The following is a 26,217-nucleotide window of genomic DNA, read 5'->3' as shown; positions in this document are numbered from 1 at the left end:
GGGACAGGTACAGACATGCTGCCATCTTAGATTGTGAACCATCTTTCTCCTAAGATCTTTAACCTTTTCTGTGTGGGGACGTGTACGACCAACCCTGAGTCTGTTATCTCCCGTAAGGAATGTGCTAATGCAGTCCAGATGTCGGAGATATCTCCAGTGTTCCCAGTGTTTACGCACCATTCCCCAATATGTGGATTAACTCTCTGTAAACTAGTTAAAAGGTCTATTCGAGAGAGAGGGTGGGCTGAATTGATGTGGCAACCCACCCGGGCAGTCAGAATCTCTGGCTGCTCCGTGACTTGTGATGTGAATTTCTCCGGGCCGATACTTGTAAATAAACATCAGTGTTTGACATCAAAGCTCCAACTCTCCTCGTGTCTCTCTGAGTCCTGACTCTCCATTGCTGCAGAAGTTTCCCTTACAAATTGGCGTTGTCGGCAGGATACCAACAAATCTTCAGAACTGGTAAGTGTAATTTCAAATCCACATTTGGACATTGCCTTACCAGAATCTGTGATTGACGGTATCCTAAAATTACCTGTGAAACTGAGCGGTTGTGTTTCGTTTTTTGGTTAATGAACATTTGGGGATTATAAACCCAGGGGATCAGTGTCTGGGGACTTTGGTCCTGGCTGATTTTCTCTGTGTATGCTGCTCGGGACTGAAGTACCATACAAGCATGCACAGCTCATGTTCGGAGAAACCTTAAAGAAATACATCAGTAAAGTGGAGCTTCTGTATGAAAGCAATGTAAAGATTTGTATTGGACAAATCGCCCAATTCTGGGGGTTTCAGCGGCCAACACCAGCAGTTAAAAAGAAGCAGCCAGAGATATTATCCCCATCGCCTCTCTGAGCACGGCTCCAGCAGCAGCCGCGGGGGTGTGTGTAAATATCCCCCGTGTTTGGGTGGCTGGGGCAGTGCAGCTGAGAGGAAGAAAGTCACAGTTCCTGTCTATATCTTTAACTCACACCACCTTCATCCCTATTAAAAACGAGATGATCTAAAAGCACTCGTTGTTTGTGACCGTCTTCTACATTGCTGGTAAGGTCGGGGCAGCGCAAGGTGCGTGCATCACCCGATGCGCCACAGTTCCCTACTTTGCTGGAGGAACGTTCCCTACAATTGCTGGAGGAGCGTTCCCTACATTATTGCTGGAGGAGCTGGTGCCGGTCTGGGGTGCATACATACAATTATAGGCTAATTGATCACGGGTGGGCAGTGGCAAGCAAGTGTAGAACAAAACTGTGTTTCATCGTTGTGATGAACTCGATGGCGGGTGTATCTGGTCGTGTAGGACTACAGTTAACTGTGCTGTTGTTGGAGAGAAAGGGTAGCGGAAAAAAGGCTATGTTCTCCTGGTCGGGGGTGCATAGCGCCACTAGAATAGAGTAGTGGTGTCGCAAGAGGATAAGCTAGTTATCACTTTTGGACGGTCTTCAGGCACGATCTAGGACTTATATACAAGGGTGGACGCGTGAGTCAAGGCGCTCCATCTATAATTCCCTACCCCCTCTGAAACCTCTTAATTCGGACTAAATTGAGCTTTGCTGTCGTGCTGGTGTTTATTGCGAGTTCATGTTTGTTTGTCTAATTGTTTGTATGGGGGGTCTATATTGGTTTGTCTACCCGCCGTCTTGTGTATGTTTTGTAACAACTAATAATGAATCAGTCCATAGCCAGGTTAAAATGAACTAAACTTTAGTCTTCTCACCAAAAGTAAATGACTTGAGAAAAACAAATAATATAAAGATGTAAAGCAAAATTCTGGTAGTATAAATGTGCTGCAAAATGAAAATAAATAGCAAAAGAGTGTTTTTATGTCCTGCATCTGAGTGTGCAGAGGAAAATGTAAACAAGAAACACACTGTTCAGGGTGTGCGCTGCAGGTGTAAGAAGAAAATAAGATGATATTGCTTTAACAATACATTTTAAATTGTATTGCTGGTATGTTAAGATATCTTTGTGACCTTGTATAAACCCTATGCCCCGTCCTGCGCCCCGAGACCCTCAGAGGCATCACTGCTGGTCGTAAAGACCTGCCTGAGGAGATCAGGGTTGCAAAAATAAAAAAAAAATCTGCTCAATTATGTCAATGTTGTATTATTTGTTTCATTTATTCTTAATCTATGTATTGTATCGTAATAATGAATAAAAAAACGTAATGTATTGAACACATTCCGAAACAAAGCAGATAAGACAGAACTAGACTCAGACATAATACTAATTATTATTGAAACCTTTTGCGCTGTTGCTGCAAAATGGAAACTTTGTTGATTATCTATTCCAACTGGCCACTGGAATCAGATCATTAATATAAGTTGAAGTTCAATTACAGTTTTAAATATAGATTAACATTCTTTATTAAACTGTTTCCAATTATTTCTAGTATCAACCAATTGGTCTATAGACATTACTACAATTCTAATAGTTGTTAAACTACTGACAGGTTTTCTGAAACTGAGCTTATGAACAACAGAGCAAAGGTCGCTGGTTAAGCCAGGATCAATATATTTGTTGAAGTTTTTATTGTGTGCATAATAAATGTGTTAAATTAATTGAGCAATTTTTTTTTAAGAAGTATAATGTTGCAATCTCTTTAATATCAATAATTGCAGTTCGAAGATGGATGTTGTTTTCCAAGGGCCTCTCCTTCGCAGGTCCACACCATAAATCATGAGACTTCCAAATCCTAACAGACAGAGATCAGTATCACTTTTTGTAGCAAGCCAAATCCATGTAAAGGTTCTACTCAAGCCCAATTAAAAAAAAGTATTGAACCCAGCTCAAGCTAAATGTCAAATGTATTTAATTAATGTACAAGTGTTTGATTTATTTAAAATGTTCCAGTCTAGCTTCCTTCGGGTTTAGTCTAAGCAACAAATGGTTTCTCATAACATTCTCACTGCTGTCCCAAATGTTTTAAACCTTGGGCACACACACACACACACACACACACACTGTTAGAGATTCAAAGGGATATCTGGTCCGCTTTTCAAATCTCCGCGCGTCCCTATCAAGCTGGTTAATACAGGAAGGAATAAACTGTCCGCTTTTTCAAATCTCCGCGCGTCCCTATCAAGCTGGTTAATACAGGAAGGAATCCAGAGCTACCAAGTAACCGTTACTTTAATGGTAATATGACAATGCAATACAATCAATACAGTACAAATTCAATACAGTTAATCTTTGGGATCCCAAATGTACCTGCACGTGAGCCAGCCAGAGGAAAGAGGCTGAACACCGCGTGTGTGTCTGTGTTTATACTCTTTGACAATGGGAGGAGTTATCAGATCCTCCCATTTGGACCTCCTTGATTGGCAGCCCCAAATATCCCTAACACCTTAGACCTTAGGTTTCCCCAATCACTGTAGCTAGATCTAAGTTGAATGCAACTCAAGACATGCTCTCACCTTCCCCCATCTTCCTTTGTCCTCAAAAACACATGTCAACAGGCCCGAAATCCAGCTCACAGTTTTACCCAAATTATTCCCATTTTAAGCTTATCCATAGTTTGCTAACATGAATAAATACAAATATTTCACTACAAATCCCCCTTTTTATCTCCTTCTCCAGAGATAAACTTAGACAAGGCATTTTGAAATATACCCACTGTCATTCTTTTTACTGTGTCCGTCCCCCAAACATTGTATAAATCCATCCGAAGCTGGTATTTAGAGTACTTGAAAACTTCATGGAGACAGAACACCACTTTCCATGGCAGTGAAGGAACCATGAGGGGGCAGCTGAGTGCTAGAATCATCAGCCCCCCCCCCCCCCTCGGAGGAATAGCCCACAAGGACAGCTAATAGGGAGGGGGAGATGCGGCTTTCCCTTCACGGGTGGAACTGATCAGAGAGAAGTAGACTCCTCTGCTGCCTCGACAAGTCCCCTGTGCCGTCCTGGCTTGCCGTGTCTTTGTCCCCCCGATCCGCTGACAGCAGCTTCTGGGCTGCCTGCTAGAGAGATGTCTTCCTCCTCCTCCTCCGGCCCGCTGATGGCGGCTTCCGGGTCGATGCTGTAGAGATGTCTTCACGATCCTCCTTCTCCGGCCCGCTGATGATGCCTCCCGGGTCGTCCGCTGTAAGGATGTCTCCAGGGTCCTGCTCCTCCAGTCCGCTGCTTCCGAGTAGTCCACGTCTGCCAGGGCCACGTCCGTCCTGATGTCGTCCCCTGGTCCTAGCAGGTGGTTTCCCCGCCGCACACTGGCTCCCGTGGTACGAGCTGTCCCCCTTTTCTCCCAGGCAGACGGCATAAGAGGTCCGCTGGATCACTCGGTCGGGGCCGGAGAGCCTGGGGTTGAGCCACTTTGTCCTGATGACTTTCAGCCAGACGAACTCTGCTGTGTCGGCCTCGTGCTTCTCGGGTCCCCCTTTTGGCGCCAGCAACCTGTGTGGAGAAATCTGATACAACTCCCTCAAGCCTACGCTCAGCTGTTTTGACCCACTTGGAGCCTGTTGTTGGGGTGTCTCGAAACAACAGCCGTCTGTGAACAGGTTTTCTAAATTAATTGTAGACCTCTTATCTGCCAGTGCAGCTTCAGAATCTTAATACTTGGATTGTGCCAACTAAATAAGAACCTCAACATCTTTAGGTAAACTAAATAACATATTTCAATAGCTCTGAATTTCTGACAAGCATCCGTGTTTATTTTTAAATGAAATCCTATTTAAAATCCAAATATAATATGAACTGCTAATGTTTCTGGTAAAGAAACACACTAATGTTATGGATTCAAAAACAACCAAAATCACGATACTAACAAAGTGAATGATTTCCTGGTGATACTGCTTTTACCTGTCAGTGCTTAGATATTATCACGCTGAAAAAATGAATACAGAATTCCAACAAACTGTCATCAAATGTCTTTCTATTCTAAATTTAGATGAAATGTATATCCCCATAATGACCTAAATAATAAAGTCTATGGCTTTTACTTCTTTACCAGGTTAGTTACATGATGTTGTCTAAATTAAATTCTGTCTCAATACACTACTATGTTTTAGCTTTAACTGTAATATGTTCTTTCTACATTTCAAACCTCAGTTACTCTAATGTCTGTTAAACTATTACAAAATTGTTTCATTATCACAGCTCAACTTCTTCGGTATTCTATTCTGGAATTACATCTCTCACAGTAGCCCCTTGGCCACTGCTTCTGCATTACCTGTTATAATTCAAATCAATATTTAGAAACATCTCAACATTCATCAAACAGTATCTTATCCCCAGATATGGAGCAGGTTAATTACATTCAATGCTCAGTTTGAACATCTGGGTTGGGGCGGAAGGTTTCTGTCAATCCTTAAAAGAAAAATTTAAATTGTGAATTTTACAGCCATGTTGACATTTATACATTATACACACTCCCCCCTTTTACACATGAAATCATGTGTAACAAAACCCTGTAATGGGAGGGGAACAAAAACTGTCAGGTAATTGGTTAGGGATATAACGAACATTATTTACAATTTGACATCCATTATCATTATTTCCACAGTAAACACTTCAGTGAAAAGAAGTGTTCCTCTCCGTCCTTCAGGCCTAAAAGAAACAGATTTTAGTTTTACATTTGCAAACCGCCAACTCATGTGAGAGTAAAATATAACCGGGTCACATGTGCAGTTTCCCTTTTTTGTGGAATTTTTAGGAAACCTCTCGTTTCCCTTGGAGCATCAAAATAATATGTTAGTCCAAAAACATGCTTGGTTGGTTATTGTTTTAGAATCATGCAGTTACACTGATCACATGCAGACATACACTCACATTCACACTCACACCGTCAGGTTATAAAGTCAAGTTTGGTCAGGTTCACCCCAGAGTCAGTCATCCACAGTGCCTTGTCAAGTTACACTGTCGGTCAGGGTCAAAGGTCAGTTGGTCTCCGTCTTTTTTGGCCATGTGTCGTGCTCTGCAGAGACTTTGACATTTCAGCATAGGCCAGTATCCTTTGTCTACAAAAATATGTCACGATTTCAACTATGATTTTCAAGATGATTCTCACTTGTCATTGGGACTTCTGCCTCCCACTTTTCCTGAAACTTGGTACAAAACTCACTTCCTTCGAGTACTACTACTACTGCAATCCATTTACACCTAATTAGTATTAAAATGTCTAATGATCTATTTCAGAAACTTGTGTACATAACTATTATCTTGAGTCAAAACATTACTAGGATCTGTGTCGCTCTGCATTTCATAGCTCATTATAATTATTGTCTACTTAAAAAACAATGATAAACTCTTTAGCAGTGTGTGGAACCTTGGGTGTCCGAACATGCAACAATTACTCCCTCCTTTATCAAGGATTTAAAACCGAAGTCGTTTTATATTTCCATCTTAAAGCCCTCCTATGGTAATAACTATGCCACAATGGTGAAATCAACACTCTAGATTGGAATTTTATATGTGGCTTGGCACCAGCTCTCCCTTTAACATTATTAATACAAATAAAGATTTGTCCTATAGAGTGGTTCCTAAAACTATCCTTTTAATGGTGATCAATATTGTAACCAATGAGATCGCTACTTTATTCACACGTGAATAAAAATCTCTTAAAGAATGATTTGTTAACATGATGAAAATATTCAAGAATATGGTTCTACTCTGTCAGTGTGTTTTAGGATGATTATCATTTTACTTTAATAGTTTCCTCTTTACTGCTATTTTTAATTTACCAATTGATTAATAAATCTTTCTGTCTTTACGTATTTATAAAGTTAATTCAAGTTATTTAAATGTGCGTTTTGTGAATAAGTGTGTTTATGTGTAACTCACTCATTCCCGTTCTCCTTTTCTCCTCCCCTGGTTTTCTCAAGCCGTGACCCCGGCCTCCTCACTTCTAATCGACCATGACAACTCCTCTGATTCTGTCTTCTCTTCAGTCCCTCAGCTTTTGAAACCATCCGCTGTAACTTTTTTAGGCAGCCATTGGCCCAGTTACATCTGCAGCCCCATCATGCCACTGTTGTTGCACTCCTCCTTTACAGTCTCTCTGCTGTTTTTATGGAGGGCGGATTCTACTCTCATGTCCTGTCTGATGAGAGTATCTCTCTGTGTGTCAGCATGCTGTTTGGTTCTGGATGCCACAGGTGGAGATAGTTCTGGCTGCAGTCTTGATGTAGTCTTGTTGTTGTTGTTGGTTCAGCTCTGGTTCTCTGTCTGTACGATGGAGAAGGAGGAGTCTCCTGTTGGGTTAGGTCTTTTGTCTGCTTGGAGGGTCGGGATCGAAGCCTTTCTAACTCAGAGGGGGAGTCCAGGTCTCGGGACACCTTACCTATAAGAAGTCTAGCACACTGATGTTAAATAAATCCAACCCTTTCCACTCTGTCTCTTTCTAATCATACTATCTGTCTTAGTTGTTAAATGCCATCTAAACAACATAATTAATGTCTACTAATGATATTACAAAAACTCACTCCAAAAATTGTTTCATCCATTGTTACATATTTACCCAACACAACTCTGAAATACTTACATGTTTCCAGCATCACATATTCCACACACTACGAAAAAAAACATCTCCATATTTTCTCTCATTTTAAATCCCACTATTACTTCGAACAATAGTAAACCTGCAGAGCACACCAATCGGATCACAGTAATGACATTTGAATCAAGTGTAGGCCTATGTCTACTTTCTGAACATTTATTTATATTGTCTAAATTCCTTGTCTATGATGTGCAAACAGTTCGAGTGTAAAATGTGTTTTTCACCATGTATTTACACTCTACAGATTCTTGAGTTTACTCATCTCCTGGTGCTGTCGTTGTAAAAAATGTTCAATTCCTTATTGTTTTGTACCAGTTTTCCAAAATCAGTTCTAATTAATATACTGGGCTATTGTCGTTGTTACTATTAACGTGCTTCCCGTCTTCAATACCGGCCAGCAATGTAATGAAAAATGTCAAGGGTGTGATACCCCCTTTCAGCCACTAGATGGCAGCAGCAGAAGTTTACAGATTAAACTCGAAGCTCGAAGCTAAACCATACAAATGTCAAGGGTGTGATACCCCCTTTCAGCCACTAGATGGCAGCAGCAGAAGTTTACAGACAAAGGGAAACGCTCTCCCCCGATTTAACATATAACAGACCTCTGGCTTTTAGCTTTCAGCCTTGGTCTGTTATTTAACCCCAGTTTTAAACGGCGACCCGATCTAAAATATCGTGTTTCCAGGTTTTTGTCGTGCAGGAATCAAACCTCGCAACCAACAAAACTGCACCGTCTCCACGCCACTCAGGACTAAACTACCTGCAGATCCACGCCAAACTGCTCTATTTACGTTACGCAGGACTTTCCGTCTACCTGGCGATCAACGTTTACGTTTTGTATATAACTTTCCTAACATAGTAAAATATGCATTGTATATTCCATTCAAACTTTAAAAACACTGTGAAACGCCTACAGACAATCCTAAAGTTTTAGCGTATCCAATTACAGACAGTCGAATTTCATAACAGGCGTCTGCGTACCAACCTGCCGATTGTCTGAGATGTTTGAAAGCGTTTATTCCCGACCCATTCTGGTCGTCTGGATTCTTCCTCAGCTTCGTTATATCTGGCACGTCGAGGGTCACCATTTGTTAGAGATTCAAAGGGATATCTGGTCCGCTTTTCAAATCTCTGCGCGTCCCTATCAAGCTGGTTAATACAGGAAGGAATCCAGAGCTACCAAGTAACCGTTACTTTAATGGTAATATGACAATGCAATACAATCAATACAGTACAAATTCAATACAGTTAATCTTTGGGATCCCGAATTTACCTGCACGTGAGCCAGCCAGAGGAAAGAGGCTGAACACCGCGTGTGTGTCTGTGTTTATACTCTTTGACAATGGGAGGAGTTATCAGATCCTCCCATTTGGACCTCCTTGATTGGCAGCCCCAAATATCCCTAACACCTTAGACCTTAGGTTTCCCCAATCACTGTAGCTAGATCTAAGTTGAATGCAACTCAAGACATGCTCTCACCTTCCCCCATCTTCCTTTGTCCTCAAAAACACATGTCAACAGGCCCCAAATCCAGCTCACAGTTTTACCCAAATTATTCCCATTTTAAGCTTATCCATAGTTTGCTAACATGAATAAATACAAATATTTCACTACAACACACACACACACACACACACACACACACACACACACACACACACACACACACACCCACACACACACACACACACACACACACACACACCCACACCCACACACACACACACACACACACACACACACACACACACACACACACACACACACACTTTGGATGAGTATTCACCTTATCCACATTGTCAATTGTTGCCTTCTTTAGAGTTATTGGTAATTCAAGATGTATTAAATTAACTGTGGTACATAAGATAAAATAAATACAACTTTGACTTGATAATTTCGTTGACAACTTTAGACCTTGTCCTCTAATCTCTACTAGAATAAGATACGTGTGCATGTTTGGGAGTTTTAACGCTCCTGTAATGTACCTAATCTTGTTGTCCTTTTCATTACAGAGCTGCGGAAATGGTGCATTGATTAGATTCTGATCCGTGCAAGTCCAATTTTGACTGACTTTAGTTCTAATGTTAATGTTAATTTGACTTCAACCCATAAATAATTATTTAAATTAACTCAAAATTTCACATGATGATGGATTAGTGTTCCACATTTTTCCCACTAATTTGTTTGACAATCAGGCCAAAGGTAAAGAGAGACATTGTTGACCTTGTGTCCCTTTTGTTAGTACGTGGTTCCATTTTGTCTATGGCCTTGGACGGCTTCACTAAAAGTCATCCAGTTCTGCCCTGCTACAGTCCGGCTGAATGCAGTCACAGAGATGCTATGGCTGCTCTACATGACATTTATGGTCTGATCCGAGAATGGACACCATTTCCTGCTCCCAGAGAGAAAGACACTCCTCAAACTGAACATTACAGCCGTTGATACTGTCTCACATGGGTCTGCTCCCCCCACCGAGCCATGAACTGAAAGCTTGACCTCTGCTTTGAACACTTGGAAGCCTCCCTGTCACACCAGCACCAACCCTTGGGTCAGTCGGATGAGACTAACAGCTTCACTTAGGGCATTTGGTTCAGATACATGACTCTCGTTACCACAGAGTGGGTTGTTTGTTTTTTTAAGGTTATTCATACTGCTATGCAGAGGATGCCTGTAAGTTGAAATAGGCCTAATGTCAGGGGCCTCTTAATGTCTAGCTCTACATGTATTCACATTATATGGACAATGTTTCCACCTGGTAAAACTAGAGGCGGCACGGGACTCAGGCTACAATACAACCATTCTGTTCTGCTCTAACGATTCAATTTATAGATTCTACATCAAAACAATTAGCTTTTATTGTTTCCAATGATAACGTCACCTTAAGTGGAGGACTGCAAACCTGTTTTAAAATGTAAGGTTTTGAATTTGTTTGACATTTCTCAGTAGTGACACCCTCAGACACCCAATTCCATTCATGCTATGGCATCAGTAGTATCTCGGATGTTAAGGAGATGGAGCTTTTCCTCCCAAATCAGATGTGCTTGGTTTTTCAACAAAGGTATACATTTCCTGCATAATATATGTTTCTCACAATTGTTTTTTGTAAACTGCACACAGGTGATACTGAGTCTTCTCGATTAATAGATTATAAACTATACCATGCTTAAATGGACTCCTGAGTTATTATTTCTGTGACATATGTAAGAAAAGGGAGGGCAGAGTCAATTATATTGAGTAATTTATTTTATATTGGAACATTTATTTCTCAAACCTATGTTTTATGGAAGAGAAAATGTATTTCTGATAAACTAATATTTTATTAAACGGTAAATGATGAATTAATATAACATTTAGAATCATTGAGAAGAGGTTATATCCATAGGGACAAGCTCGCCTTTAACTTACAATAACATTTCTCTGCTTTGGACTGATGAGTATATGATTCTTGCATGTTAAATGACTAACACAAACCTTACATTTATGCATGTGCATGTGTCAGGAACGCTCCCAAATAATTCTGAGGGGCCTATCCTATTTTTGTAATTAAATGATAATGTGCTAATCCATTAGCTTGAGTTGTCTTCACTCAGGAAAACATCCCTATCAAGTGTTAACCCAATAACTAGGATAGCTCTGAAGGCCAAGGGTCAGAGAGAGAGGGTCACACTTTCCGGCTGCAGATGGCACCCCCAGCCACGGGCAAGGAAGCACGAGGTCGTTCGAGATGAGAGGATTCTACACTTCAACTTTCTGATGAGATGGGATGCTTCACTTCACCTTTCTGCTTAGAGGGGGTTCTTCTTGTCACCATTCTGCTCGGTGGGCTCAAGCAGACAACCCTGCAGGACGAGCGAGGGCTTCAGAGGCTTCTATAATACAAGGTTCCTTGTTTCTTGGAGGAGTTTTATGTCTTCCTAACCTCTCCTATCACAGGGGGACACCTGGATGTGCCATTTGGAATACGCAGTTGCACTGCTCTCAAGCAGATAGCAGAAGGAATGCAGGCAGATGAGCCTCCGTTTCACTGGGGGATCATACAGGGCTCACTGAATGAGCCACACAAAAGCAGAGCAATTGGGGGGGGTTGAAATATGGCGCTCTGATGAAGAAGAGTTTGAGCCAATCAGCACCTCAGTGCTAATCTACAGTAACAGGATGCCTTTACACACCAGACATTCTGTGTCATAAAAAGAGGAGGAGAACGAGTCAGGAGGACCTGTTCTTCCAGCTCTCGTACAAAGATAACATTTGAATTGAATGACCAGATGTTTACAGATGTACAATTAATTATTGTTTTTTATATTTCCAGTGAACAGACATGTGTTAAATAGTGGTGATAAATATATTTTGTCAGATCAGATTGCACTTTCACACTAAACAAAATAAATTAATTGATATTTTCCGATTATAAGGTATTGAATAATAAGATATTTCTAATATTATAACAGATCATGTTAATATCCTTAATTGTCCAGCAATCAGGCTTAACAACACTACTCTTCAATGTATTACCCATGCACAGACAGACCTAAAATTATGTTTCAAGTTTTAAGAATGTTTAATCCTTCCTTTCCAGGTTTTTCCAAAGTCTTTGAATATTTGCGTTTCCTTTTCAGATTGTTAAACATTTTGAGAATTGTTTGATCTTCCCTTCAGATTTTGAAATGACATAATGATTGATAGTTGAAGTAATGTAATTATGTTATCATGCCATAGTCTTTCGATTTAATATGTAATGAAGTAAACGTTAAGTAATCCTAAAATTGAAGACACTGCAATTTTGCAGATTACAGATTGATCAAATCACAACTGTGAATTGTATACTTTAGCTGGATCTCATATGATCTTGAGTTTAAACATGCTTTTGACTAGTGATTGCCTTGAAGTAAATCTTTAAACTGCAAGCTGGTTTTGATTTTATAGTTTGATAAGTGAGATTAACTAATGGTTAAATGTTAATGTTTAATTATTTTAAAATAGATGTTTTTGCTATTATGCATCTGTGTTTTATGTGTGTTCATTATTGTGCTTTTGACAAAAGATGGTCCAAACATTGATGAGAGATGATTTTTCTAGTATGGTTGTCTATATCAATCATTGTGGTTGAATGTTTCGATCTTAATCTACTTTGTGATTTAATTGATGTACGGTGAGACCACACTCAAATCTGAAGGCGCCTATTGAGTTAAGTATTGACCAAATTATTATTAGACTAATGTTTTAAGGTTATCATAAATGATAAAAAGAGTGAATCTGTCAAAGAATAATTCTTCCTTACTCCTAAAATATTTAACCTTTTCTGTGTGGGGACGTTTACGACCAACCCTGAGTCTGTTATCTCCCGTAAGGAATGTGCTAATTTAGTCCAGATGTCGGGGATATCTCCAGTGTTCCCAGTGTTTACACACCATTCCCCAATATGTGGATTAACTCTCTGTAAACTAGTTAAAAGGTCTATTCGAGAGAGAGAGGGTGGGCTGAATTGATGTGGCAACCCACCCGGGCAGTCAGAACCTCTGGCTGCTCCGTGACTTGTGATGTGAATTTCTCCGGCCAATACTTGTAAATAAACATCAGTGTTTGACATCAAAGCTCCAACTCTCCTCGTGTCTCTCTGAGTCCTGACTCTCCATTGCTGCAGAAGTTTCCCTTACATCTTTGTTATTGTATTCAGGATTGTGGGAAACTGTATTTTGATCTATCTGTCTGTAGCCTACACACAAACTGAAAGATTAACAATAAAGTTTATTTTTATTTTTTATTTATTTTTGTTTATATGACAGGGACAGTGCACATTGATTAACATTTCTGTAAATGTGCCAGAGTTAGCCAAGAGGCTTTTTTTCATCTGCAGTACCTGGACAGATGTTGAAAGTCATCCTAAAAAATATATGTCACTTCCAATGACAGATAAACACAATCAGTTAAACAACATTCAACATAGATGCTTATATTATGATCAAAGCATATATAAAAACATAACAACTAAACAAAAATACCTTTTCACAAAGCAGACAGATAGCAACAGGTCAAGGCACATGTGTACAAACAGAGCGTTGTAAAGTGCAGATTGTGTCAGTGGTGACAGAGCTGATTTTCCACTAAGCATGTTTTTAAATCAGATTTGAATAAACTGCAGGTGTTTTGTTCTCTAATCGTTACTGGGATTGAGTTCCACTGTTGTGCAGCGTTAAAAAAAAAAATGAAGATTGGCTGAATGAACTCTTCCTTAATGGAAGAACGCAATCTCCTCTTGTTGCAGCTCTTGTTGACCTAGTTACAGGTGTGCGTATGGTGATAACATGTCTGAGTGGAGGTGAGGTAAGTTGACTTTGACTTGGACTTGACTTTCAAAGCTAAAATATATGTTTGTCTAATATTAATGTCTAATATTTGAGTAAATACGTGGTGTATTCTGTAACGTTCTTGTTGGTTGCAACTGGGGATGTAGCTCAGTGGTAGAGCGCATGCTTTGCATGTATGAGGCCCCGGGTTCAATCCCCGGCATCTCCACTTGTTTTGAAGTGGTGCAATCCGATGGGATTTGGTTTGGGAACCGGTACAAGTCCCAAATGCAGAACAAATCATTATCACCACAGACCTGTGACAGTGATAACTATGGAAACCTGTTTGCGACACAGGAAAAAAAAAAAAAAAATCCTGTAACTCAATATATTTAGATAGCTAAGTCAATATATTCTCAATATATTGACTTAGCTATCTCAATATGTTGACTTAGCTATCTCAATATATTGAGTTATTATTTTTATTTTTTATTGAAACAATTATGTCAAATACAGAATAAACAACTTCATATTAAGGTACACACATTTACCATCAACTGGTTCTTAATTAACATGCATATTAGCAGTATATTGGCTCTTTATTAGTCATTATAAAACACTTATTAATGCCCTATTATACATGTAATCTGTGTGTGTTTCACTTGCATGTATGAGATCATTAAGTGCCTTGTAACTTCTTTTTTTTTAATTTCACTCCATTTGAATGTCAATGAACTGCAAATGAGTCAATAAAGGAGCATGGCTGCTCATTCCCTGGCTCTCAAAAGAGTTTGGCTGGCTGTTTAATCTATGTTCACACTGAGACAGTACAACAAATAGAGAGAACAGTACACCTATTGTGTAAGTATACATACAAGCAGGTCACACAGTATGATCACAAATACATAAACTCTGTTCAAAATCTGTTTTATTAAAAAGTACAGGCTGCATATACACTAAACAAAAATATAAATGCAACACTTTTGTTTTTGCTCCCATTTTTCATGAGATGAACTCAAAGATCTAAAATATTTCTATATACACAAAATAACCATTTCTCTCAAATATTGTTCACAAATCTTGAATATAACAAAGTATTGAGATGAACTTTTGTTATTGACCAAATACTTATTTTCCACCATAATTTGCAAATAAATTCTTTAAAAATCAGACAATGTGATTTTCTGGATTTATTTTTCTCATTTTGTCTCTCATAGTTGAGGTATACCTAGGATGAAAATGACAGGCCTCTCTCATCTTTTTAAGTGGGAGAACTTGCACAATTGGTGGCTGACTAAATACTTTTTTGCCCCACTGTATATAGGTATATACATATTTTCAAACATATTTTTATATACCTTTTGTCAAACAATAATTCTTCCTTTATATATATCCTTTATTTAACCAGGTAAAAGACTCATTGAGATTATAATCTATTTTCCAAGAGCGACCTGGCCAAGAAGGGCAGCATGTACAAAGTTACAACAGATAAAACACAGACATGACAGGCAGACAAATACAGCTGTAAAACACAAATAAAATGGCACATTAGCCAGTCAATATGCGAAGTAAAACAAACTATTAAAATCATTCAAAACTGGCAAAAAGTGTTCATAATAAAACCAATGATCAAATGAGTTAACAGTGATATCTGCAGTACTCATCCACTAAAAAACATCAGTTTATCCTAGTTAATTATACGACATTAATTGGTTTAAATTGTGTACAATGCTTTTGTGTTTTTCCCATAGGTTTTTCTCTTTCGATTCTGAGAGACACTTTTTTTTTTCAGAGGTTTTGATAGGCTAAAATCACGCCGCAATGCACGTCGGGATATGGTGTTTATGTGATATGAAATCGGAAAACATTTAAAAAAAATAAAATAATACTTTATTCCGAGTGTTCTTGCTTTTCTCTTTGAAAGTCATCACATAACGGCATTGTAATACACGGTTCGGCTGCATTAAATATTACATATCTGCCGTAGATATTTATTTATAGAGCCCTGATCAGAAGACCTTTTGACAAACTGGAAGAGATGCCGCCAAAACTGAATACGTGACGTGGACCATAATTATATCAACAATTAAACAACATCTTCCATTTCTTTTCACACAATACGTCTCCTTGCAGTATCAACACTAATTCGGCTGACTTTTATATTTGATCCAATTAGTAGATAGTCTGTATTTACACCATAATGGTGCACAGCTGATAGAAAGGGACTTTTTTTGTAGTTTTTAAAGATATTACTGATTTTCTGAACTACCTTTCCAACTCCTCATGCAGTTGACTGTTACAGGTCTACAAGTTCATGGTACAATGCATAAGCTTCACATCGAGAGACTGAAACTGTATTTTCCTTTACCGTTCTGTTTTAATTTCACAATAAAGTGAATAGTCATATTATGTTTGATATTATTATGTTTTATTAACTAGACCGCTGGTCTAAACCGCACCTCCTAGTGGTTAAAGCACATTATTGAATTTAGTTGTTGTAGAATAAGTTATATTTGATGAAAACATTTAAATATTAAGAGTAGCCTACATACAAAATAGGGGTCAATGATAGAAATATAGAATAGAAAATATCAAGAAGATACTGTAGTGATCTCTACAATAAAACAGTTTAGTGCAGGACGTCCAAAGATATTAACAGGAAGATGTGCAAAACAGACAAACTGATAAGGCTGAATTTTACTCAGGTGTAACTAAAGTCTGATTTAAGGGTTGTTTATATTTCACATCATTAATCAGAATCTGCAAAGTAACAAAAATAAATGTAGTAGAGTAAAAATACCAGGTTAACATCTGAATTGTAGTGGAGTAGAACAAAGTAGTACATGCTGCTGTAACAAAAACATTTCCCAACTTGGGATCAATAAAGTATCTTAACTTAAGATGATCGATGGCTTCTGCCATATTTGCTAAATGTGCATCCGAACCTTGACAAGTGCATGTTTCAGGCTTATCAATTAACAACAGGAGGGGTCACAGACATAAGACCAGCTTTTAAATAAAGCTCTTCTGACCTTAGCTGTCATGTGGGTATATTAATGCTGCCCATTATGGACACAAGCAATTTTCAGCCATGTATTAATTATATGTTTTAAATTTGATAACACCAATGTGTTTCGTATCCCCTAAACCTCCAGGGATGTTTACAGTTTTAATACTGGCAACTTCTAATTGTGGGAAATACGAAAACGTCTTTTAAAACTACAATTCCCAGTAGAGACGTGCCATAGAACATGTTGCGAAACACACAATAGCCAGCATGTGTAATTCTGGGGGGGGGGAGGGCTGGGCTGGACCCGTCCAAGTCCAGTTTTGGATAGTCTGGCGTGGTTCAATCCATTCCATTTCAAAGAGCTGTTTGACACTCGGCGTAACCTTGTCGCACTGCCACTCCAACATCCAATCACAGAGCTTGAGGGCTAATCACAGGGTTTGTAAAGCAAGGCGGATGTTGTAGTCCCAAACGATAGCTGGGGATTCTGGGTAGTGTAGTGTCTTCGGAAACTCTGTAGTGTCTAAACTCCGAAAAAAACCATTTGTTTCTCCGAATCGAAGGTTAAAAACACAAAAGCATTGTACACAATTTAAACCAATCAATATTGTGTAATTAACAAGGATAAACTGATGTTTTTTAGTGGATGAGTAATGGAGATATCACTGTGTAATAATTTGACAGTGTGGGGAATACTTTTATTATGAAAACTTCGAGACCGGAAATACTGTTTTCACCCATGCTAACTTTACATGGAAGCTGCCCCATATACAGTACACGTTCTTCTGGCGAGACCTCAAATCATCTTCGTATATCTATCAAACTGTAGATCCTACACATCCACTGGACATAGATTATAAAAGTACAATATACACTTCTCGCTAGAAATCTAATAAAAAAGCATTTTAATGGCCAAACTATTCCACAATTTAGGATTTTCCAGAGAGGGTTATTTGTGAATAAACGACCCTCCGGAGCGTTTGCAATCGACAGGAGCATGTTGTTTCTTACACGACCACTAGAGGTGCTACACTTTAAAACGTGACTCTAGGTCGTATTTAGCTGCTGAACAATCGACCTATATGGTCGTTTTTTGTAGGAGGACAGGCTGACCAATGGTGTCGTGTTCTCTGTCCTTTAAGATGGACCTGAATTCCCCCATAGTGATTACATCTGAGAGTTTCAGCTCCTTCTGTACATTGTTCCAAGCTGTGGGGGCAGCATATCTAAAAGCTGTTTTACCCAGTTTTGTTCTCACTGTAGGGACCAGCATCTGAATAAAATCTTGGGAGCGCAGGCCATATAGACTTTCTCTTTGACACATATATGTGCAAATGTAGGAGGGAACCAACCCAAGCAGAGATTTATAAATAAAACCCAACTAATGGGAAAGTCTGCGAGCAGACAAAGATGGCCAATTAGCAGCAGCATATAAAGTGCAATGGTGTACTCGATATCCACATCCAGTGATAAATCGTAAGGCACAATAGTACACAGTATCCAAGCTCTTTAGGCATTGGTCAGAGGCATTCATGTATAGCAGGTCACCATAATCTAATACAGGTAAAAACGTTGCAGATATCAAATGTTTCCTTGTCTGAAAAGAGAAACAGGATTTATTCCTGTAAAAGAAACCTAATTTTATTTTTAGCTTTGAAACAACATTTTCCGTGTGTAACTTGAAAGACAAGTTCTGTTCAATAAGAAATCCCAGATATTTGTAAGTAGTGACCCTCTCAATGTCAGTCCCTTGTGCAGTACAAATCTTGGGTAGAATAGATGGTAACTTTTTGCCATTCGAAAATATCATCACTTTGGATTTTTCAGCATTTAATACCAACTATAGTTGATATAAATGGGTTTGTATGACATCAAAGGCAGACTGGAGGAAATCTAGACTTTGCTCTAAGAAGCGGAGGAACAATAAATAACAGTGTCATCTGCATAAAAATGGTAAGAAGCATTTGCTAAATTATTACATAGATTATTTACCTATATGATAAAAAGAATGGGTCCTAATATGGAACCTTGTGGCACACCCTTTGCTATCGGGAGGAAGGAAGAAAAGGACCCAGAAAATTGGACGCATTGGGTTCTCGCTGATAAATAATTTAAAAACCAACCTACAGTATGCCTAGATAAGCCGATACTGTGAAGTCTTTCCGTCAGGATGATATGATCAACTGTGTCAAATGCCTTTGACAAATCAATAAATAGAGCTGCACAATACTTTTTACAGTCCAATGCCTCAATTATGTTGTTCACCACTTTAATAGCAGCAGTTGTTGTGCTGTGTTGTTTTCTAAAACCGGATTGGTGTTCTGACAAAATATAATTTGTGTCCAAGAATAATTTAAGTTGTTCACTGAGAAGCTTTTCGAGGACCTTCGCTACAACACATAATTTTGAAATTGGCCTATAATTATTAACAGATGAGGGATCCCCTCCTTTCAGTAAAGGAAGAACATATGCAGATTTCCATATGTTAGGAATCTCATTGTTGGAAAGAGTTAAATTAAAAAGATAAGTAAGCGGCTCAGCTATAAAGTCTGCTGCTAATTTAAGAAAATGAGGAGGAAGTTTGTCCGGACCTGCCGATTTGTGTGGATCCAGATTCTGCAATGCTTTATGGACCTCTATCACCTCGATAAAAGTCAAATTGAATGGCTGAGCCATGGGATGGGATGAAGGTGGTGAGGAATCAACGTTCTGTCCAGGGCCCGAATGTAGGGACTCAAACAAAGAACCAGATAAAATAAAATGTTCATTAAAGCAGTTGAGAATGGCCGATTTGTCAGTGAGGGTTTGCGAGTCTGTAACAATGCAGGCTGGTAATTCATTTTTAGTTTCTGTTCCAAATGAGTTTTTTTATTACCTTCCAAAATTTCTTTGGATCATTTAAGTTACTAGTAGTATTAGAAATGTAGTACTCAGATTTAGCCTTTTTAACTAGGAAGGTGAAATGATTTCGGAGCTGTCTAAAAACAATCCAATCCACTTGGGATTTTAATTTTCTGGCCCTTGACCAGGCAATATCCCTTTCTTTTAGAATGCTGGCCAGTTGAGGACTAAACCAGCGATTGTTTAGCCCTTTCACCCTAAATTTGCGGAAAGGAGCATGTTTGTTTATAATTCTAGTAAAAGCCTCATGAAAATAATCCCATGCCAGTTCAACATCACTAATGAGAGAAATCTTGTTCCAATCAAAATCCCACAGGTCATGAAAAAATGCTTGCTCGCAAAAATGTTTAAAGACACGTTTAAAAACTATTTGTGGTCTTATTTTTGGAAGCTTAGCTTGCCTGATTGTAGCTATAGCGCAATGGTCACTCATATCATTTACAAAAATACCAATATCCAAAAACTTATGAGGCGCATTTGTTAAAAATAAGTCGATAAGAGACGATTTATCTTGGTGCTTAAGATTAGGACGAGTTGGGCTATTGATAAATTGCGTAAGATTAAAAGAGTCACAGGTTAATTTAAAACTATCGGAGACAGAGGACAACCAGTCCCAATTAAAGTCTCCAGCAATTAAAATCTCATTAAAATCTAAGCAAGATAACTAATGACTCAATGATGATAAAGCCTCAATGCTTGCTGAAGGGGGTCTATAGCACTCTACAACAGTGATAAACTGACCCTTAAGAAGTTCCAATTTCAGCGCAAGTAGTTCAAATGGTCTGCTAAGAGACACAGATGATTGGATGGTAGCAGGACATTTTGTTTTTACATAAATTGCAACACCACCACCTTTTCTGGGACGGTCACAACGAAACACATTGTAACCCTTAATTGCAATGTCTTTGTCCGTGATAGATTTCTTTAGCCAAGTTTCAGATAAAACAAGAACATCAGAATCAGAGGATTTTGCCCAGATTTTCATGTGGTCCATTTTAGGAAGTAGACTTCTGACATTTATGTGGATGATACCAAGACCCGACCTAGCTTTAAAATCATCAGGGGTACTCAGACCATTAAAATCTGGTCCAGGGTTTGGATGAACATTTCCTGATAAGAGGAGCAGGATAACAATGAAACATTTCCTTTTCACCCAAGTTGTTGTTTGCATAGATTCATTATATAGACGTATTACTCTCTTTCCACCATAGGAATATGAGTTCATTGAAAACAACCAGTTATAAGGACTAAAAAGACGAATAAGACAAGGTAGAGTCGTGAGATCCTTGGAGATTAGAATGCTCCAATTTACAGAGCTCTTAAACAAAGTAGAATCCCAGTTTGTGTCTTTACTAGGGAAGACAAGATGAGGCACATTTTGGTCTTCATACCCTTCACGCACCTCATATGGATGGAGAATAGTTAGTAGGAGAAAAATAGGTATTAGGAGAAACATGCTGGGTGACATGTGTCAGGAGGTAGAGAGGGCCTGCTGAAGAAATCCAGAAATCAGCACAGGAATGCCGTCCGCGTTTTCCGTCCTGCCGAAGTTGAGAAATGCCAGGTCAGCGAGGTGAGAATCCGGTCCGGACTTTCAGTCCTCCCGAGAACGAAGATGAGGTTGTTTGACGTCTCATGTAAACAAGAACACAAGCCCAGTCATGCTATGCTTTAGCTCAACAAACCCGTTCTTATACATCCATGAACGATCCCAGTCCACCAAAGTCCAAAATCAAGCGCAACACAGGTGGCGTTTCAGCTCCGGAAAGTGAGCACAGGCTCCGCAGTCCAAGCGGATACAGTGGTCCCAGGAACGGGGCAGTAATGTTTAGCCGTAATATTACGGCATCAACAACGCTCGCCCTGGTTGTACTGTCCAAAACAGCTCACATATATTGACCGGTGTTTTACAAAGATAACAGATATCACGTAGACAACACTAGAACAGACATGAGAGCACAGCGGACAGGGACAGGTACAGACATGCTGCCATCTTGGATTGTGAACCATCTTTCTCCTAAGATCTTTAACCTTTTCTGTGTGGGGACGTGTACGACCAACCCTGAGTCTGTTATCTCCCGTAAGGAATGTGCTAATGCAGTCCAGATGTCGGGGATATCTCCAGTGTTCCCAGTGTTTACGCACCATTCCCCAATATGTGGATTAACTCTCTGTAAACTAGTTAAAAGGTCTATTCGAGAGAGAGGGTGGGCTGAATTGATGTGGCAACCCACCCGGGCAGTCAGAATCCTCTGGCTGCTCCGTGACTTGTGATGTGAATTTCTCCGGGCCGATACTTGTAAATAAACATCAGTGTTTGACATCAAAGCTCCAACTCTCCTCGTGTCTCTCTGAGTCCTGACTCTCCATTGCTGCAGAAGTTTCCCTTACAAATTGGCGTTGTCGGCAGGATACCAACAAATCTTCAGAACTGGTAAGTGTAATTTCAAATCCACATTTGGACATTGCCTTACCAGAATCTGTGATTGACGGTATCCTAAAATTACCTGTGAAACTGAGCGGTTGTGTTTCGTTTTTTGGTTAATGAACATTTCAATCAATCAATCAATCAATGTTTATTTATATAGCCCAATATCACAAATGTTACATTTGTCTCAGTGGACTTTACAGTTTGTACAAAATATCAGTATGACAATACGACACCCTCTGTCCTTAGACCCTCACATCGTACAAGGAAAAACTTCCGGAGAAAACCCACAGTTTAAAGGGGAAAATGGGAGAAACCTCAGGGAGAGCAACAGAGGAGGGATCCCTCTCCCAGGACGGACAGACGTGCAATAGATGCCGTGTGTAAATTGAAAAGATAATACATTTGCAACATAGGTAGTCCAAATGTTTGGAAATGCATGTGTGTATAATAGGAAGATGAATCCACGAGGATATCCATCCAGGACCTATGATCCAGGACCACAGCCACGACTCAAGATCCAGGGCTCGCGATCCAGGACAGAGGAGCGCAGGATCATCCATGACTCCGGATCCCGGCGTATATAGACACCAAAAAGAAAGACATTTGGGGAAGCTGGGTTAATCGGAACATGAGAGTACACAGGTATAGACAGAGAGAAGGAAGAAGTAAGATGTCCCCCGACAAACTAAGCCTATATCAGCAAAACTAGGGGCTGGATCTAATCAGCCCTAACTATAAGCTTTATCAAAAGGAAGGTCTTAAGCGCACTCTTAAAAACGGATAGGGTGTCTGCCGCCCGAACACAAACTGGAAGCTGATTCCACAAATGTGGAGCTTGATAAGAAAAGGCTCTGGCTCCCATTGTACTTTTAGAGACTCTAGGAACAACCAACAACTCTGCATTCTTGGAACGCAATGCCCTAGTAGGACAGTAGGGTATAATGAGTTCTTTAAGGTAAGATGGCGCCTGCCCATTAAGGGCTTTGTAGGCGAGAAGAAGAATTTTAAATTCTATCCTGTGTTCTATAGGGAGCCAGTGTAAGGCAGCCAGAACAGGAGTAATGTGGTCCCTTTTCCTAACTCTGGTTAGTACACGAGCCGCAGCATTTTGAATCAGCTGAAGCGACTTGACTGACTTCTTGGTACACCCTGATAATAAAGAGTTACAATAATCCAGCCTTGAAGTAACAAATGCATGGACTAGTTTCTCTGCATCGTTTTGAGGCAAGATATGCCTGATTTTTGCAATGTTACGTAGATGCAAGTAGGCGGTCCTTGAAATTGATTTTATGTGGGCGTTAAAGGATAAATCCTGATCAAATATAACACCAAAATTCCTTACAGTCTCACTGGAGGCCAAATTAATGCCATCCATAGTTAGTATATCCTTAGATAATTTGTTTCGTAGATTCTTCGGGCCAAGTACAATAACTTCAGTTTTGGTCGTGTTTAACATCAAAAAGTTTAAGGTCATCCACGTTTTTAAGTCCTTAAGGCAGTCTTGAATTGTATTTAGATGATTAATTTCATCAGGCTTGATTGATAAATATAGTTGAGTATCATCCGCATAACAATGAAAGTTTACAGAATGATTCCTTATAATATTGCCTAACGGAAGCATATATAATGTGAACAAAATAGGTCCGAGCACTGAGCCCTGTGGCACTCCATGGCTAACTTTGGTTTGCGTGGAAGATTCATCATTGACACGTACAAACTGAGAGCGTTCAGATAGATAGGACCTAAACCAGTCTAAAGCAGTTCCCTGTATGCAAACTAAGTGCTCTAGTCTTTGCAATAAGATATCATGGTCGATAGTATCAAATGCAGCACTGAGATCGAGCAAAACAAGAATAGAGACACGTCCCTTGTCAGAGGCTATTAGAATGTCATTTGTGACTTTAACCAGAGCTGTCTCTGTGCTATGATGTGTTCTAAGCCAGACTGAAAAGCTTCAAATAAATCATTGTTTTTTAAGTAATCACACAGCTGTTTTGCGACCGCTTTCTCAAGAATTTTTGAGAGGAACGGAAGATTAGAAATAGGTCTATAGTTGGCTAAAACCTCTGGATCGAGGTTGTGCTTTTTAAGAAGCGGTTTTATCACTGCTACTTTGAATGATTGTGGAACATAGCCTGATAATAAAGACATATTCATAATATTTAATAAATAAGTGCTAATTAATGGAAAAAACTTCCTTCAACAGCTTAGTTGGAATTGGGTCTAACATGCACGTTGATGGTTTAGAAGAGAGAATCATTGAATTTAATTGTTCAAGGTTTATGGCTGAAAAGCATTCTAGTTTACTATCTAGTGTAATATTAGAACTTACGTTTCCGGGAGCTGTTGATAACACTATACTGGTCAAAGGCAAGAGGTCATTAATTTTGTTTCTAAGAGTAACAATTTTATCGTTAAAAAAGCACATAAAATCATTACTACTGAGTGCTATGGGAATAGAAGGCTCAATCGAGCTGTGGCTTTCTGTCAGCCTGGCTACAGTGCTGAAAAGAAAGCTTGCATTATTCTTATTCTCATCTATTAATGAAGAGTAGTAGGCTGCTCTAGCTTTACGCAGTGCTCTCTTATATTCATTGAGAGTAATATGCCAAATTAAACGAGATTCTTCAAGTTTAGTAGAACGCCATATCCTTTCAAGTTGTCTCGACTTTTGCTTTATTTTGCGGGTTTCGGCATTATGCCATGGAGCTAGTCTATGTTGTTTTATTTTCTTCTTTTTCAAAGGAGCAACAGAGTCTAATTTTATTTGCAGCGCATCTGTAGCACTATCAACAACATGATCAATTTGGGGTGGTGTACATTTTGTATAAGTTTCCTCCCTTACATGCAGACATGCTATCGAGTTAAGTATTGGTGGAATCTCTTCCTTAAATTTGGCTATAGCACTAACAGATAGGTTTCTGCTGCAGGAGCTTTTGACTAATGCTTTGTAGTCTCGTAACAGTACTTCAAAAGTTACTAAGAAATGGTCGGATAAAGCAGGATTATGCGGTTCGACTAATAGTTGCTCAATTTCAATACCATAAGTCAGAACAAGGTCGAGAGTGTGATTATAGCAGTGGGTTGGTTTATTTACACTCTGACAAAAACCAACAGAATCTAATATAGAGTTAAATGCAACAGTAAAGCAACAGTAAGTAAATTTGGGGATTATAAACCCAGGGGATCAGTGTCTGGGGACTTTGGTCCTGGCTGATTTTCTCTGTGTATGCTGCTCGGGACTGAAGTACCATACAAGCATGCACAGCTCATGTTCGGAGAAACCTTAAAGAAATACATCAGTAAAGTGGAGCTTCTGTATGAAAGCAATGTAAAGATTTGTATTGGACAAATCGCCCAATTCTGGGGGTTTCAGCGGCCAACACCAGCAGTTAAAAAGAAGCAGCCAGAGATATTATCCCCATCGCCTCTCTGAGCACGGCTCCAGCAACAGCCGCGGGGGTGTGTGTAAATATCCCCCATGTTTGGGTGGCTGGGGCAGTGCAGCTGAGAGGAAGAAAGTCACAGTTCCTGTCTATATCTTTAACTCACACCACCTTCATCCCTATTAAAAACGAGATGATCTAAAAGCACTCGTTGTTTGTGACCGTCTTCTACATTGCTGGTAAGGTCGGGGCAGCGCAAGGTGCGTGCATCACCCGATGCGCCACAGTTCCCTACTTTGCTGGAGGAACGTTCCCTACAATTGCTGGAGGAGCGTTCCCTACATTATTGCTGGAGGAGCTGGTGCCGGTCTGGGGTGCATACATACAATTATAGGCTAATTGATCACGGGTGGGCAGTGGCAAGCAAGTGTAGAACAAAACTGTGTTTCATCGTTGTGATGAACTCGATGGCGGGTGTATCTGGTCGTGTAGGACTACAGTTAACTGTGCTGTTGTTGGAGAGAAAGGGTAGCGGAAAAAAGGCTATGTTCTCCTGGTCGGGGGTGCATAGCGCCACTAGAATAGAGTAGTGGTGTCGCAAGAGGATAAGCTAGTTATCACTTTTGGACGGTCTTCAGGCACGATCTAGGACTTATATACAAGGGTGGACGCGTGAGTCAAGGCGCTCCATCTATAATTCCCTACCCCCTCTG

At 39.6% G+C, this 26,217-nt stretch overlaps 1 non-coding gene across 1 annotated transcript; it reads left to right on the top strand.

The window, feature by feature from the left end:
- The first annotated feature begins 13,933 nt into the window (after nt 1-13,933).
- On the top strand, nt 13,934-14,005 carry trnaa-ugc. Its single transcript has one exon. It is a non-coding gene; the product is annotated as a tRNA-Ala (tRNA).
- Nucleotides 14,006-26,217: the final 12,212 nt, after the last annotated feature.

Source organism: Gymnodraco acuticeps, unplaced genomic scaffold (assembly GCF_902827175.1).
Source record: "Gymnodraco acuticeps unplaced genomic scaffold, fGymAcu1.1, whole genome shotgun sequence".
NCBI classification, from domain to species: Eukaryota; Metazoa; Chordata; class Actinopteri; order Perciformes; family Bathydraconidae; genus Gymnodraco; species Gymnodraco acuticeps.
This window is presented reverse-complemented; position numbering and strand designations above follow the sequence as displayed.